The sequence below is a fragment of the Kogia breviceps genome, chromosome 12 (genome assembly GCF_026419965.1).
Source record: "Kogia breviceps isolate mKogBre1 chromosome 12, mKogBre1 haplotype 1, whole genome shotgun sequence".
NCBI lineage: Eukaryota > Metazoa > Chordata > Mammalia > Artiodactyla > Physeteridae > Kogia > Kogia breviceps.
The window spans coordinates 88,523,837-88,541,817 of NC_081321.1; the positions used below are offsets into that span (position 1 = coordinate 88,523,837).

The following is a 17,981-nucleotide window of genomic DNA, read 5'->3' on the forward strand; positions in this document are numbered from 1 at the left end:
TCTTCAATCTGTGTCTCCAGGACTACAATCCACAGTTTGACTTGAATAAAACTCTCTTCTATTCTTATTATAGATTGTTGACTATTTGCATCAACAAGAGAATAGACAAAGCAGGAACACCTCTCAGCTTCTTCGTTACAAAAAAGAAAAATCACCAATGAATTTGTCTAATAATTGTAGATCTAAAAAAATCCTAAGCTGGGACATCCCCAGTGGTGCAGTAGATGAGAATCTGCCTGCCAATGCAGGGGACACGGGTTTGATCCCTGGTCCAGGAAGATCCCACATGCCGTGGAGCGACTAAGCCCATGCACCACAACTACTGAGCCTACACTCTAGAGCCCACGTGCCGCAACTACTGAGTCCACGTGCCGCAACTACTGAAGCCGGCGTGCCTAGAGCCCATGCTCCACAACAAAAGAAGCCACCACAAGGAGAAGCCCACGCACTGCAACAAAGAGTAGCCCCCGCTCGCCGCAACTAGAGAAAGCCTGAGCACAGTAACGAAAACCCAACACAGCCAAAATTAAAAATAAAATTAAATCTTAAAAAAAAATCCTAAGCTAAATATTAGCAAATCAAATTTAGCAACATATTAAAAGGATAATACATTAATTCTCAGTTAGATTTACTCCAGGAATGCACAGTGGATTTAACAGAGAGTAATCAATATAATTCATTATATTCACAGAATAAAGGGGAAACATCGTGAGCATGAAATAGTTACAGAGGAAATTTGCTAAAACATTCAGGAGCACATCAGGCTTTTGTAAGCCCCGAAGCTGGTACCATTTCTAATATTAATAAAAATGATAAAGAATTACCAGCAAAGGGCTTCCCTGGTGGCGCAGTGGTTGGGAGTCCACCTGCCGATGCAGGGGACGCGCGTTCGTGCCCCGTTCCGTGAAGATCCCACATGCCGCGGAGCGGCTGGGCCCGTGAGCCATGGCCACTGAGCCTGCGTGTCCCGAGCCTGTGCTCTGCAACGGGAGAGTCCACAACAGTGAGAGGCCCGAGTACCGCAAAAAAAAAAAAAAAAGAAAAGAAAAAAAAATTACCAGCAAAAAACAAAAGACATGGAAGTGAAGGTTTATTTAGCATGAGAAAAGAAATCCCAACAAGTTACAAATAGTAAAAAGATGACAAATCCCACAAACATCACAGAGCCCGGAAAAATTTTAAATTACCTTGATGATTTAATTGTCTGACATAACTACAATATTTTTCCTTACATTTTTTGGCTGAATAAATCTTTGGTCACTCCTTTTTATGATAATTATTTGTGCAATACTTTCTATAGAGAAAATAAAAAGATAACTTGGTCTTTTTTCTAGCATGATTTATTTTAAACTTTTTATTACTTATTTAGAAAAAATGTATTTTATCTTAAAAGCTTGTTATCGGCAATGAAATGTAAATACCTAGGATTGCTGTCAATTTGGGGAAAATCTATCAAATTTCTTTCATATAAAATTTCTAACATTACAGGGCATATGAATTTTTCTTCTGTAATTGCTATTCTAAACAACTCTTTGAATTGATGACGTTCATTAATCAATAGGCATATTCTCAGAAGTCATGCCTACAGTAGGACAGCAGCAATGACTCAACTATTCACAGATACAACTGAAAACTACATAAATATCCCATTAAACACTAAGTATATTCCAAACTCAATTGCTACTTTCCCTACATCCCCACAAATGCTCATGGCCACTTCAATGCTACCTGACATAAAGGAAAGTATAATGAGAGCAAGCTGGAATGGAAAAACATGCTGATCTTAACTGACTGTAGTGAGTATATCTTTTTCACATTTAACATAATACATCTTCATGTAAACACATTCTCAGAGCCCTAAGGAAAAGATTAATAAATTGGTCTATATGAAAAAAATGAATTTTTGTTCATCTAAAGACACCATTAAGAGAGTGAAATGCAAGCCAAAGAGCAGGAGAAGATATCTATATTAGATGTAATCAGCAATGGACTTATATCTGGAATACATAAAGAATTACAAATCAAAAAGAAAAAGACAGAGAACCCAATTTTTAAAACTCATGGCTTACAAAAGAGGAGGATATTCAAAAGTATACCAAGTATATGAAAACATTATTATAACAATTTATTAATAATCATTAACATTATTCACAAAGGAAATGTCAATCAAAACCACAAAAAGATACCCATAAACACCCACCAAAATGCCTAAAATGAAAAAAAAAACCCTGACTATATCAAGTAGTTGTTGAGGATATGGAATAACTGGAATTCTCATACATTGCTGATAGGGATGGAAATTGGTACAACCTCTTGGGGAGACTTCCTGCAGTATCTACTAAAGCTGAATGTATCCATAAACTAAGACATCCATAAACAACCCCACCCCTAGGAGCATATACTCAACAGAACAGAAGTGAGTTTATACGGACACCAAAGGACACAAACAAGAATAGTCACAGCAGCATTACTCTTCGTAGCTCTAAGTAAAAACAATCCAAATGCCCACCAGTGATAGAATGAGTAAATGAGAGGTGGTATTTTCATTCACTGGGATACTAGAGAGAAATGAAATTGAGTGAACTAGTTCTACATGAAGAAACATGGGTGAACATCATAAAGATAATATTGAGGGGAAAAAGCCAGATGTAAAAGAATACATATGATATGATGCCATTTATATAAAGTTCAAAAATGGGCAAAATAAAGAGAGAATGTTGGCTACCTTTGGAAAGGATGGAGGGGGTAGTCATTGGAAGGGGGCATGGCTGCTGGGTAATGTTCTATGTATTTAGTTGCTTATTACATGGATGTATTGATGATTGTGCACTTTTATGTATGTATCTTACACTTCAATAAGAGTTTTATGTATGTATGTTATGTTACAATAAGAATTTTATTTTTAAAAGGTTAGCTATTATCATCATCATTATTATAAGGTGAGGACTGGTGAGGAAAAGCAACTTAGGGTTTATTCATACTATATATGTTTCCTCAGACCCTCCCCTAACATTTGAGGGGCCTGGAATGAGGATACATCTAGAGTATACCAAAATACCATTTATATAAATATTTAAAAGTTATAGATCAGGCTGAGACTGTTCACTAAAATATGCTCTGTCTTCCTGCTTGGAGAAATATGCCTTTATTACTGCCCTGGAAGGCTGGGTGAGAATTTAGAATTCTCAGGTTCCTCCAAGTTCAGAGCTGTCAGTAACAGCCCAGGGAGAGGCAGCCCTCAGTCCCCAGCCCCCAGCCCACTCCGCCTCTCTTCCCATCTCTGACTCTCTGCAAGGAACCTCATGCATTCCCGTGGACATGGCAGCTTGCACAGGCAAGCTCCTTCCACACTCCCAGCAAACAGCTGCCCCATGGCCACCCCTCAGGTCCAGGGATACATAAACCATCAGCGTGGCTCAGCTTTGGGAGGACAGATCTGAAGAAGCCTGCAAGGCCCTGGTGACAGACTCAGGGACATTGTGGCAGAGGATACAGAGTCAGGGATACCAAGAGCATGGTGTAGGAGGGTGGCATGCAGTTTTCGAGTGGACTTATGTCCTTGGCCTCATGGACTCCTCTCTTGGTGTGCAGGCGCATGGGCAGAGGAAGGTCAGAACAGGACCCTCCAAAGTGTAGGCCAAGGGTAGAGTCTCTTACCCAGTTGTAAGGGAAATAGTGCATTTTCTTATAAAAAGCCAACTATGCATTTTCAACCATTAAAGAAATAGAGGGAGACAGACATAAACACACATATAGAGAGAAACAGTGAAAGAGAGAGAGGCAGAAAAAGATTTCTAAGGAGAATGGGGAATACCACTCAATAAACATATGTCCTGATACAAATCTCCCTTCAGGTTATAAATACCATAAATATGGGGATTTTTTATTCATTTTTCTCACTGCTATATACACCCAGAGCCTGTGCATGGTAGGACTCAATAAACATTTGACCAAAAAATGGATCTGCATTTCCCTCAGTTGTTATCAGATGCTTTGTGCTTCTAGCGTAAGCATCTTGCTAATGCTAGTGTTTAAAGACACAGCACAAGTTTTTTGAACAACAGTGAAAAGCGGGTGAAGTCTGCTGGCCCCAGATTGAAGAGTTTGGGATTACAGACCTGAAACCTGGAAAGGCCCTTATTTGTCCTTTAGGCAAGCATCTCAGGGGATCCAAGCACCCCAGAAGCTGGGTGCAAATCTGTGTGTGTACAAATGTTCATTTTTCTGGTGAGATGTCCAGAGCTTTCATATAATTTCTAAGGTGTCCATGACTCCCAAAATATCAAAAGCAGAGCTGTCAGTGAAAACTCTTGTTTCACAGATGGGAGGTGTGTAGCACGAGGAAGTGAAGTAATTCAAGTTCACTCAGAGCTCTACTTACATCTACCGATTCCTGAAGCTTCTTTTTATTGCCTCATAACAGAACTCACGTCCTCAGGTGGAATGGGGTAGGAGACATTATTAAGCTCTCCTTTGCAAAGGTTCTCAAATGTAGCCACACATTAGAACCATAGGGATTTCAGGTGGGGAAGGTGTTTCCCACGTGCAGCCCGGGTTGCGAATCACTAGGTTAGAATATTTCCCTACGAAGAGTGCTGTGGACATGGTGGGGTGAGATTTTAGTGCCAAATCCTGTTCCAGGAGTCTCCTCTTCCCAGAATTTTGACTGTGAGAATCCAGAGTTTAGATAACAAGGAAAAAGACCTAAATGAAAAATAAAGTTCCACTCTATTAATGGATGAGCATGTGCCCCATTCCCCCACTGTCACTCATGCAAATTAGCCGTTTCTCTGGTAAACAGAGCCCGATAGCTGAACTTCAGCTGGGAAACCCAACTAGGACTTCCTATTTCTTTGCCCCTGAAAAGATAACATAGCCTACAGAGCACACCCCACCCGGCTGACCTATGTGGGTACAGGTGAAGAGGCTGGCACAGGCATGGGAGGATGGCTGGGCTTCCAGGGCAGGGCTGCCTGGTCTCTGTCATACCCAGGGCTGCAAATTCTCTTAGTTTACCAACTGTACAGAAGAGAAGAAGTGGAAGAAAGAGAAGGTTGACCAAGTTACCTCCCAGACCCTCTGTTGGTGGCAGGGGAAGCCCAGAAAAGTCCTGACCCTCTTCAGGAAGGATGGAGTTTTCTTGACCATGGCAACCTCACTCACTAAAGAAATGTGGCTGAGTCAATATCTTAGGTGCATCAAATTAGCAATTACTTTCCCATTAGGTGGGGGATGGGAAAAGGTGGGAATTAGAAAAGAGTGACCCGGCATTGGAAGGAGAAGAATATCTCACCTCAACAGCAAAGAGTGATGAGAGTTAACGTCAGGCTTTATTGGGCCGTAGAGGAAAGAGCTACTGACCTGTGTGGGGCGGAGAGTGAAAGGCCAAGGGCGGCTTTATGGATGAAGTGCCTCTCTAGCTGGATTCTGAAGGAAGAATGCAAGTTTTCCAGATGAACACGTGGAGGGAAATGAATTTTCACACGCATTATGGCATAGAGGGTGAGTAATATGGTATTTGAGAGGACTGTAAGAGTTAAGTCTGACTAGTATGTAGAATGAGTGAAGATGTATTTGTAATGGGTTATTAAAATCTAAGAATTAGGCGTGGCAACCACTCCGTGAATATTGCTTAGGATGAATGAATTACTTAGCTGAAACTAAAGAAATTCTTTTAATCTTCTTGGTTTGGAAAACTTCCACTAATTTTGATCAGCTTCTCTTTTTTCACTAGACTTTGAATAATTCTCTAAGGACAAGACTGCTTTGAATTTGACCCAATAGGAGTCACAAATAACAATGCCTGACTTTTCATCTATTCTGAATTAGTGCATTTTAAATATACTTTCTAGGCCCAAACCTCCACAGGAGAATCTCAGAATTACTGAAAGCTCTTGAATTGGCCCATGTATAAACAAAGCGTAATCCCCAGAGTGGAGATGTCTTGTGCAGGTTACAAAGAAAATGTTCTTGCAATCAGCTGTTGATTCCAACACTGACAAGGTCCCCTATGGGGGTGTGTGGTGAAGTAGAAGTCTTCGGACCCAGACAGGCCTGGGTTTGAATCCCTGATCAACCATTTACTGGCTAAGAGCTTCAGGAGGTCATGTTGACCCTCTAAGCTTTGGTATCCACATTAATAATGAGAAATATTACTTATCTCATGGAATTTTTGTGAGAATTAAGCTGGAAAAATGTTTGTGAACAGACCATCCTGGCCAAAGCTCTTTTTTATTGCAAGGAACAGGAAACCACTGAAACTAGTTCAACTGAAATCAAGGAACAGGAAATAAAATACTCCTTGGGGAGTAACCAAGAACTGGATTGCTGGAATCTACGTACATGCTCTGTCTCCCAGGAGCCACAGAGTCTGCCTTATGGGGTCTCCATCTGTTTCTCTTTGCACATTCTCCCCTCTTTGCTCTTCACAGACTGGTGTCCTTAGCTTTCCTCAGCTCCTTTCCACCTCTCACTCCTTCCCCCTTCTCTAGACCTCTCTACACCCCAGCCTTTCCACAGAAAGTCCTGTTCAGTTTTCTGGTGACCAATGCTATATTTCTGGGAGAAGAACTGGATCAACTGAGTTTAGGTCCAGTGTCCACGCCTGGTCCAATGATCTGTGACCAGGATGTGAGACTGTCACATAGTATAAATACGGCCCTGGCTAGCCTACCCCTTCAGCTCTATATGGGGTTGATTCCTAGAGACAGGACCTGCAGGAGTGCAGACACCAAAACATTTCAGCTGCATCTTGCACAACAAATGTTATCCTCCATCTCTTTCCCTTCTCCTTACTCTACCAGAGCAGGTTTCCATAATGAGCCCCAGACAAATTCATGATTAACTTTAGGTTTTCACTTTTACTTGGACTATACCTCTCACTAAGGATATCCTACTCAATCTATCCATCTGTTCATCCACCCATCCCTTCATCCATTCATCCTTCCATCCACACTTCCCTCCACCCATCCCTCCCTCCATCCACCCATCCCTCCCTTGATCTGTCCTTCCATCCACCCACCCACCCATCCCTCCATCCACCCATCCCTGCCTCCATCTCTATCTTCCTTTTATCTTCTATGTCCTCTAGGAAATCTTCAATGATATCTTCAACCCCTCTTGATCCTCTTCATTTCTGACAATTCCTTATAGTCTGTAGTGTAAAATTTCACACAAAATTATACAAGGTTTGGATTTTTCTCTCAATCACTTTTAAGGTATTAGTCTTATAGTTTCAACTAGATTATAAATGCATTCAGAGCAGAGAGTGCCATGGGGCTAAGAACAGAGAGGAACAAAGAATGAATGTTCAATGAATGGAGACAATTCCAGCACAGTAAAAATTCTATAGCTGGAAGGGATTTCAAAAATAATTTAGTCTAATCTCCTTGATTTCAGAAGAACTGAGATCAAAATAGAAGAAGTTTTTTGGGTTGATTGAATATAAAGAATGAAATGTAGACTAAATGTTATATATGTAACAGAAGAATCCTCTGCCATCATACTATGGAGTAGCACCTGAAGAATCAGAATACATTTGACCTGGAAGGGAACTTAGAGGTGTTCTAGGATGTGCTGTTCAAATTTATGGATGAGGAAAGTCTCTCCCAGGAAAAGGAAGTGATTTGTTCAAGCTCATCCACATATTCAGTGGCAGAGCTGGGATCGGGCTCTACATCTCCTGCTCACTCCTATGATTTTCCCTTGCCCTCCACTGCCACCAAATCCTTGCCAGTAGCATTAGGTATTCTCATTCCCCCCCTTAACCATGCACCTGGCACCATGAAAGAGGTGAGCTCCAGACTCATTTGCCCTTCACAGTCATTTTCTGTATTACCTGCCCTGACCCGTTCCTTGCACTATAGTCCTTTTTGGCCTCCTCTTCCTCCTGTCTGTTTTTACCTCTGCTCTCTTTGTCACTTTTTGCCTTGCCTTGCCCTGTGGACTAAATGCTTGGTTCTGTCTCCCTGGCTAAAACTGATTTTGCTCCTGACCTCTGGCTGGTGTAAATACCCTTCCCAGTTCAGCCTGGCCTCACGAATGGGTATTGCCCACTGTCGGCTAATTTGTGCATTGATTTAATACAAATGTACCGTGCATGTCCTCTGTGAAAGGTTCTGAATTCTGAGGAATTCAGAGATGAAGAACACTTAGTCCCCACCTCAGTATGCTCACAGTCTGGTGGTGAGAGGTAGATATTTTAAGACAATGTGGTGTGTGTATTCATTTCAGAGATTTATTCATGAGGGAGCCCAAAACAGAGCCTGGAGGATTGAAAGGTGACCATCATGGAAGACTTCCTGGATGAGGTGTCGCTAAGATGAGGCATTAAGAACAGATAGGTGGATAAGTGTTAGCAGATTGGGCAATAGGGTGGGGGAGAGTGGATATGCAGTCAGAAGGAATAACACAAGCAAAGACATAAAAGTATGAAATAGCAAGGAGCATGAAAGAAATTACAAGCATCCTGATGTCCTTGAAAGATAAGAAGAGGGCAATGGGCAGTGTGAGATGAAGCTGATGAGGTGGGTAAACCAAATCGGAGGGCCTGTCTGCAAGTAAGATAATTCTACTGTTGGGACTTAGGGCACTAATAAATGACACCCATGTTCCCTGCCCAGGTTCCTAATTAATTGAGAAAAACCCGAAGGAGTCATCCAGGTGGAAATTAAAATGCCAGGTTTATTGCTGATAAAACAATAAGCATGGCTTAGATCTGGCCAAATTGCTTGCTAACACTTCCCAGTACTGAACTTAATTCCCAAACACAGGCCTCTCCTACAGGGACAGACCTGCTTAGAGCTGATGAGCATCTGGTCCCCAGAGAAAGAGAGAGATGAAACTCAGCACGCTCAGCTCCTTGTCCTAAATTCGCCAGTCGGATAAGGCACTCCTCATCTGGGAGAAGAGGGAAGAACTGTTACTTGAATGGTGGTCCCTCTACTTGGAAACATGAAGCAAGGGGAAAGGAGGTTCCCACTTAAAATATATGCACCATGTACTGAGCACCTACTGTGTGCTGCCATGCAGAATGCCCTGGTTCTACAAACTGGAACTGGACAGAATCAGAATTAGGTTGGGAAGTTTCTCTAACAGAATGGGTAAAAGGACATGGAAACCTCCACCCTAGAATGTCAGGACTGAAAGAAACCCCAAAACTCATTGAATCTTGTTTTCCATCAATGCTTGAAAATATCTATAGCATCTTATTCCTGCAAAATGGCCATTCACCCTCTGCTTGGATCCCATAGCACAGACATAGCAGAGAAAATGGCTGGGGTAAGGCTATCTACCTTAGATAGGGTAGGGCTCCCTAGAAGATAATGCTCATAGTCTTTGTTTTCTCCTTCTACTTTGCTGAAATTTTCACAATTTTATTTTACTGTGGAACAAATAGAAAACACTGCTTTATAGTTTCCATTTGTGCTTTCACGGACTTTTGACAGGTCTATGGAATATCCAGTTCTTACCATTTTTTTTCCTTCTAGGACAGTCAGACATTATTTTGGGATGTTGTAGGAAAGGCAGCCCTACCCCCACAGAGCTCCCGCTGCTGGGTTTATGTGGATCTACAACAGTCCATTCTATCAACAAACTGTTCTGACTTTAAGAAAGTTCCTCCTGACTTTGAATCTCCACGGTCTCTTTGCAGCTCTCACTGTGGTCTTGGTTGCAGAGCCTGAAGCATTGTGGGCTAGTTCTGGCATCCCCCTCTCCTCTAGCAGACCAAGCTGGTCTTCGACATTCATGAGATGTTGAGAAATACAACACAAGAGTTCGTCTTCTGAGCCCAGCCCTGACTGTCCAGTTACAACTCCTTAGAGATCCACATGGAGACCAGACTAGATATGGATGGCACAGGCCTCTGTGCTTGGACCGTGCTGCAGCCAGCGTTCTATGACCTTGTATTAGAAACCTTCCTCAAAGGAGGGGCTGCAGCCCATTAATCAATATCCTTTAGGCACAGTCATTTGGCCAGTTATACATCCAACTACCATCCATACTCTACAGCTCTATCTAACCTCTAATACTCAAGGATATATCAAGAGACCCTGACAAACCCCTGTCTTAACTGCTTAAGCACAACTACAGGAGACTTGGAACCAAATAATCCAGGTTTGGATTCTAATACCAACACTTACTTTCTGTTGTGTTTCATGCAAATGGCTTAATGTCTTTCAGTCTCAGATTCCTTATCTGTAGATTGAAGATAAAAATATTTCCTACTTCCTAGGATTATTGTGAGCATTAAGTGTGGTAACATACCTAACTCACAGGGTTAGCAGAGCAGAGTGGTTACGCTTGCTGTTGGCTCCAGAGTCAGGTTACCTGGGCTCACAATCCAGTTCCACTGCTGACTTAATCCCGAGGAACAGAGGTGATGGTGTGCCCTTTAATAAATGTATTTTTTTATGTTCGTGTTATGTGAAACTTTCCAAGGAGCAGGGCCCGGGGCAGAGGTCCCATCAGGCCTGGTCTAACAGAAACACTGGAATCAAGAGTGGAGAGTGACGTGCAGGGGTGTGTAGCAATCTTTTCTTTTGTTTTGTCTTGGTGAGAGAGCTTTGGTGTGATGATGTCTAGTACAGTGCCTGCCTGGTGGTACGTGCTCAGTGGTAATAATAACAACAGCAAGGACAGCAGCCAATGTTTCTTGAGTGCCTACCAAGAGCCTGGCCTTGTTCTAAGTGCTTTATATAAGATTCTATCATTTAACCCTTGCAACAGCCTTATATGGTAGAGAATATTAATTGCCTAATTTCATTAGAAGTTAAAACACAGAAAGGCTTTAATTTACTCAGAGTCATATATAGCCAGTAACTAGAAAAGCTGGGAGACAAACCTATGCAGCTTCATGCTTGAGCCATACTCTTAAGCACTTTACTATTCTGCCCCAATCATTTTTGTGTTGTTATTGAATTGCTGAGCAAGAAGAGTACTGGGGTGGGGTAGCTTACTCTGAGGATGGGGGACAGGGTGATGCCAGGATGCATAGGTTCGTTCCAAATTGACAAGTGAAGAAAAGTAGCTCTTTGGTTTTCCTATAGAATCAATGTAGGTTGCCATAGGAGGGAAGAAGATGGGAGAGTACAGCAGAGAATTCTATTTGAGTGGTGCAGACTGTATTTTACTGGAGCTTCCATCTCCCCTATTCCATCGTGGGCATGTCCAATCAAATCTACCTCTGCAATGTTTCTCAAAGCCTTTTCCTCTTTAGTCTCCAGCCACTGCCCTAGGTCAGGCTTTTATAATTTCTCACTTGGACTTTTGCTTTCATCTCTTAAATGTGATCCTTGCTTCCTGTCTCTGCACCTTCTAATCCATCCTCCGCTCAGCTACATATAAAACCTCTAACGTCTCCCCACTGCCTACAAGACAAGGTCAAATCCTGGCATGAAATTCAAGCTCCTTCAAGGACCTTCCCTAGCCCATCATATTTACCATTTCAGATTCCTCTTTAGATACTACTCGAGTCTCCCTTGTAACCTGAAACCCAACCACAGAAACTTACTCTTTGTGCCCCTAATACACCACACTTCTAGGATTTTGCATAAGTCCCTCCTTCTTCTTTCAGTGCCTTTTATCTCCCTTCTCTGCCTAGTAAAGTCCTACAGTAGCAGAGATGATTAGTTGGTCAACAGAAATGGCATAACCCTTCCATCCTGCAGAGTTGCTGCCTATGGAGACGGGACCATGCAACTAGCACCGGTGGAATATAAGCAGAAATGTACGGCACTTCAGGCTGATGTGGCCTCTGTTTGGGGTTCACAATCCTTTGCACACTTTCTCTTCACCCAGTGGCTACTGGATTCAGAGTATCTGGAAAGGACTCTGAGGCCTCAGGGGACAGTGGAGCCGCTAGATGGAAGGGCCTGCACCCCCTGAGTCAGCAGGTGATGGAGAGGTACGCAGGACAGCCTCCTGACCAGTTATGTCTGTATTCGCTTCTGCGTGAGTGTGCAACTTTTATTGTGCTAGTCCCCTGAGATTGGGGATTTACTTGTTACCGCAGCACAGCACACCCTATCCTGACTTACACTTACTCTCTTTTCGAGGTCCAGGCCAAAGGTCACCTCCTCTCTGAAGCTTCCCCTGACTCACCTGTGCAGGTGGCGTTAGCTACCACTCCCTGGACCATGCTCCTATTGTTCTATGAACCTACAGCTAAAACCCCATTCACCAGATTTATATTGTAACGATTTGTTTTTGTCTGTCTTCTTCATTAACCTGAGAGCTCCTTTTGTGCAGAAATCATCTCTTCGTATTCCTGTAATCTCACATTGCTTAGCACAATACCTGGCAATTCGTTGACTGGGTAAATGAGTGAAAAAACAACTTAATTAATGAATTAAATGATTAATTAATATTCGTCTGTAACTAAGAGTTTGATAGGAAATATAAGGTGAAGCCCTTTGGGGTTCAGGTAAACCTGCCTAATGGAGGTTAGGAGTATAGCAAGCATTGCTAGTTTCCTGTCTAATATTCATTCTCTGTCTTCCTTACTAAAGAACCCTGATTTTCTTCAGGGTAGCAGCACACCCAGATGAGAACAGCTACATTCCTAGACTTCCTGCAGCTCTATTTGGACATAGAATATATAAACTTTTATTGGGAAAGCTCTTATGTTTCTGATATAGATACCAATTCTTCCTCCTTCCCTATGCTACTCCCCGTATGGAATGCAGACGTCATGGCTAGAGTTATAGCAGCCATCTCGTGTCCATGAGAATCAAAGCTAATCATCTATGGATAGCAGAGCAGACAGGAAGATCCAGGATCCCTGATGGCATCGCAGTGTCCACACAGCTGGAATTGCCTTCTTCCAACATTCAGTTGTGCGACAAAGGTAAATGTGTGCTTAAGCTACCACAACTTGGAATTTCTGTTGTTTAAGCTGATGCAAACCAATTGATATTAAAAGGAGAATTCTGAGGCACTGGTAATCCTACCCTCTACTTGGCCAAATTTAAATTAATGACAACCCCTTCAAAATAATGGATGGTGAGCTAGATCTAAATTCTTTGATTCTCTAAGGGAATTTGATAAATCTGAGTAAGGTAAGGATAGATTGAGTCCTTAGATAGCTGGGTAACCTGGAAAATCTTATGCTTCTCTGATGTATAGTATATACATTTGGAACTGTCATTTTCTAAGCACCTAGAATATAGCAGGCTAAATGGTAAACGAGTTACAATAGGTTAAGTTACACAACAACCTGGTAATGTAGATATTTTAAACTTCTATTTGAAGATATGAGGAAATTAGGCCTCAGCAAGTTTACTTACCCAGTGCCACAGAGAGGTGAACCTCCTCACACAGAGGTGAAGAGGTTCAAAGCCACAGAATTTGAACACACAGTTAGTTTTGATTCCTAAACTATACCCTTAATCATTATTATACTTGCCTGGACTAGTAGGCACTTGATAGATTTTCATTTAATGATCATATGAATAAGTGAATACAACTATCCCTTTCTGTTCTAATATCTGATATTGCTATAGATATGGGGGTCAAGGCTTAATTAATCTGTGTTGGTCAAGAATATTTCCCTGCAAGTAGAAGAAACTCAATTCAAACTAGTTTAAGAAAATTTTTTAAAAGCATGGGGTGAGGGGCTTCCCTGGTGGCGCAGTGGTTGAGAATCCGCCTGCCGATGCAGGAGACACGGGTTCGTGCCCTGGTCCGGGAAGATCCCACATGCCGCGGAGCGGCTGGGCCCGTGAGCCATGGCCGCTGAGCCTGCGCGTCCGGAGCCTGTGCTCCGCAATGGGAGAGGCCACAACAGTGAGAGGCCCGCATACCGCAAAAAAAAAAAAAAAAAAAAAAAAAAAAAGCATGGGGTGAGGGAGGGATATGTAATTTTTGGCCCTGAATAATCAAGGAGTTGTACAGGCTAGTCTCCAAGACATCTGCCCCAAGGAGGCTCAAATGCTATTATGTCTCTCTGCTTCTTGTTCTGCTGTCTCTCCTTGTGTGGGCTCTATTCTCCCCTAGTGGGGCATCAAGCCACCAGCAACTGCAGGTTCATTCGAATCTATGACCAGAATGAATGAAGCTGAAGGGCGATTGGTTCAGCTGAGGTCACATGCTCATCATTGAACCAATCACTATGACCAGAAGAAACTGGCCTTCTTATTGGTCCATCTTGTGTGACTGTGGCAACCCCAGAGGCCAGAGTATGGAGCATGGCTAGTGGCCTCTGTCAAGGGGTGGTCCCTCAAAAAAGGGAGGAACATCTATCAGTTGAAAGAGGGGAACTGTGGAGACCTCCAAACCCCCATTAGTTGCCAACTACAGAACCCAGCCTCCAGTGTCTAAGTGTCTGTCATCCCTTCTAATTCTGAGAGTTCTTTCCTGCCACAGAGGAAACGGTTCAGAAAAGAAAAAGCCAGTGGGAAGCTAATTCTTTGTAGGAGCAGAAGTTGATACAACGCATATTGATACAGACTCAGAGAATATGTGCTGGGGCCTGACTCAAAGAATCCAAAACTGGGAGGAGAATTCTGAAGGAAGGCAGTAGCTGAGTCAGCCTTCACAAAAAACCCAAGGAGAATGCCTGAAGGGACGACAATGAACCTGTTTAGCAAGGAGTTGGGAAGACCTGGCGGATGTGGTTTTTGCTTTTATTCACAAAACTCATCAAGTTCCAGTAAATAATCAGCTTGTGAGCAGGTTAAAGGGCCGGGGAGGTGGCTGGGTTTGTACCTTGCAGGTTTTCAAGGTGTGCAAGTCTTTTCCTTGACTGCCTTCACCTCTGTCCAAATAAAAATGAAAGTCCCCTTTCAATCCCCTTTTGTAGTGAGAGTACAATTCCTTTCCCTATCCTTTGCTTTTCTTTCATTGTGCTCGGACCAGTTAGGATGCTTTGAACAGAACAATCAGGATGTTCCTAGAACAGTTAGGTTGCAGTGAACGGAACACCTGACTAAATGTAACTTAAATAACAGCATTTTATGAGTCTCATGTAATAAGAGGTTTACAAGCAATGCTAGGGTTGGTGCAGTGGCTCAACTGTGTGGTTCGGATGAGGGACAGGTGCCTTGTGCCCCTTCCTGAAGTTTCCTTCCCTTTGAAGGAAGCTTAATCACTGTAACCTCTGTTCTCTTTCTGCCCCTTTATTCTCGCTGTCCCTGGTGGGGAAAAGTGGCTTATCTGTTTGGTAAATTTGGTCAAGCTCCTCCTGGGACGGAACTTACCACACGCAGCCCTTGGTCTCTGCTGCTCTGGGTGTGATCTCTAACTTGGTGCTAAGTCTGCCTAACCTGGGGGCTCAGACCCAGCTGGTTCTTGCATTAAGTTACATCCTCATAGTTAGCATTTATCAGCAACCAAGGTGATATTTTCCCCTTCATCTCTGCCTCCATTATCCGATTTCTCAATTTGTTCAGAACTCAGAATGGGAAAAAGGGAGCTAGCTATTCATTGGGTTCCAACAGATGCTATCAAGAACCAAGCTATATTCTGTCTGCCTGCTCTGCCATCATCAGTCTGTCAACAATGTGTCCCCTTGGTGTCACAAGATGACTGCCACAGCTGCAAATATCACATTACCACATGACTGCATCCCAGGCAAGAAGGATGGAGAAAGGGGCAAAAGGGATTTTCTCTTGAAAATATTTCTTAGAAGCCCCCAGTAGACTCTCCCTTACAACCTATTGTTCAGAACTGGGTCACATGTCCACTCCAGACCAATGACTGGCAGAGAGAAATGGAAGTATCATGACAGTTTAGTTCAATTCAACTAACTGATGTTGAGTCACTCAGAACTGGGGATATGGCCTCTCAAACAAAGCAGGGTTCTGTTAGCACAAGAAAGAAGGGAGCGATGATCTCAATAGGCAGCTACTAGTGTTTGTTGCATTAACTATTCACAGTTTGTGGTTGAGTATTTATCGGTTTGACGATTCATTAATGATCTGACTATCCTTTCCAGCCTAAGTCCCAGGAGGCAGGATGGGCGGCTGTGTTGTTCAGTGCTGTGTCCTCGGCACCTGTTATAGTGCCTTCCACAAAGTCGGGGCTCAATAAATATTCATGGGAACATATGAATAATTACATGCTCAGAATTGCTGGGCACTGTAGTGAATACCAAGAGAAATGTCAGACACACTCCTTGTTTCAAAAGACTTTATGGTACAGATGAGGCAAAACTAATATATTTAAATCCTTTTCTATCAACATGAGACAAGGTGTCTCCCTTCCTTCTTCCAAATAATACTTATCAGGTGTCTACTACATGCAGACACAATGATAGGTGCTGGGGATGTATGCAAGACCCAATGGTGAAGGGTTGTTAGTGAGGGAGATGAATGAGGAAACCACCATGATAAAGACAAGTAGGGTGGCTGGGGGAGCATAGGAGGGGAAGTTCTGTATTTTTTCTTTGCCCCCAAATCCACAGGATCCAGCCCAGGGCCTCGTACCTCATAAGCACTCAAATAATAGTGACTATTGATTGTTGCAGGGGAAAAAAAATACACACACACACACACACACACACACACACACACACACACACAAACTTATCAAACATTTAGGGCAGGCATTGTTGATCCACTTTGCAGATCAGGAAATTGAGACCCAGAGACACTAAATGACCGTCCACAAATAACAAGGGACATAACCAGAAGGAGATCCCGGCTCTGCTGAGGGCTTGCTCCTCGTTTCTGCTCCTCCTCCCTGCCTTCCTGATGAGGTGACCAGCTGACATCAGATTCTTAGTCTCGGAAGTTGTTCTGTGTCTGGCGTCCTCATTTGACCCATGAACATCTAGACCCATCTTCTCACATGAAGTGCAGAAAGCAGCATTCATTTCCCTCCTGTCATTTCAGCTAGCAGCCCAGCATGAGCAAATGGAAACAGCCAGTGCTGGGAGGCCAAGGTCTAAATGTGTAAGATTTATTTTTCTCCTTTTCTTTTAATGACGGTATGTCTTTTTTATTTAAGCACTAATTATAATTAGTCACTTCCTAGAAAGTGTGCAAACATCACAGCACAGCTGGGAGCCTGCATAATTTAACCACGATTGCTCATTTAACTTCACAATCTGGGATTGTGTGGGTTTTACAAAAGAAACCTCCAACCCTGGAAGGTGGGGAGGAAAGTCCTTTATTTTCTTATCAGCATCTTTCTCCTAGTGCTCTGCACAAGCCTTTGTATGGATTTATAAGATTTCACATGAAAATGCTAACAATCAAAATATTTAAATACTATTATTACATTAAGCTTTCAAAGAGGCTTGGTTTGCCAATTCCCAGCTATAATTTTTATACTTTAACGGGTATGAATAACTGTTCTCTAACTTGGGTATATAGGAAATAGCATTTTTTTTTTTTTTTTTTTTTTTTTTTTTTTTTTTTTTTGCGGTATGCGGGCCTCTCACCGCTGTGGCCTCTCCCCTTGCGGAGCACAGGCTCCGGACGCGCAGGCTCAGCGGCCATGGCTCACGGGCCCAGCCGCTCCGCGGCATGTGGGATCCTCCCGGACCAGGGCACGAACCCGTGTCTCCTGCATCGGCAGGCGGACTCCCAACCACTGCGCCACCAGGGAAGCCCCGGAAATAGCATTTTTAAATTTCCTTTAAATCACCTTCATTATGACACTAGACCCTTATTCCCCTGGGATGTGGAAAATTTAATCTCAGACTTTATTGGAACGCCTTCAAGTTCCAAGGCTTTAACGGGATCTGAGAGACTGAAGTGGTCAGACATCCTTACTGTCCAAGCTCACGGGGGTAGAGGGGGACCCTTGAGGTCCAGAAGTCCCTGTTTCTGGGCCAGTCATGGGGTTTGGGGATTTTTCCTGATGGGGCCAGGGTCTCCCTGCCTCAGGCACACCGAACAGTCATCCTCTCTGAAGCTCTTCCATCTTCTAGACTAGGCCACAGAACAGTGCGTGGGGCTCCGTGCATGGAGGACCACGTCAGTACTCCCCTCCCTGGCTGGGCAAGTCATCCTGTTTCCAGAGTCTCTCTATCCTCC

The 17,981-nt window shown here is 43.1% G+C and overlaps 1 protein-coding gene across 1 annotated transcript in view; it reads left to right on the top strand.

Moving 5' to 3' along the window:
- Nucleotides 1-17,981, top strand: part of ABTB3 (ankyrin repeat and BTB domain containing 3) — a 389,892-nt gene that overhangs the window by 35,741 nt on the left and 336,170 nt on the right. Inside the window, exon 2 of the mRNA XM_067010051.1 lies at nt 12,687-12,847. The gene's annotated coding sequence lies outside the window, so the exon portion shown is untranslated. The remainder of the gene's footprint in view (nt 1-12,686; nt 12,848-17,981) is intronic.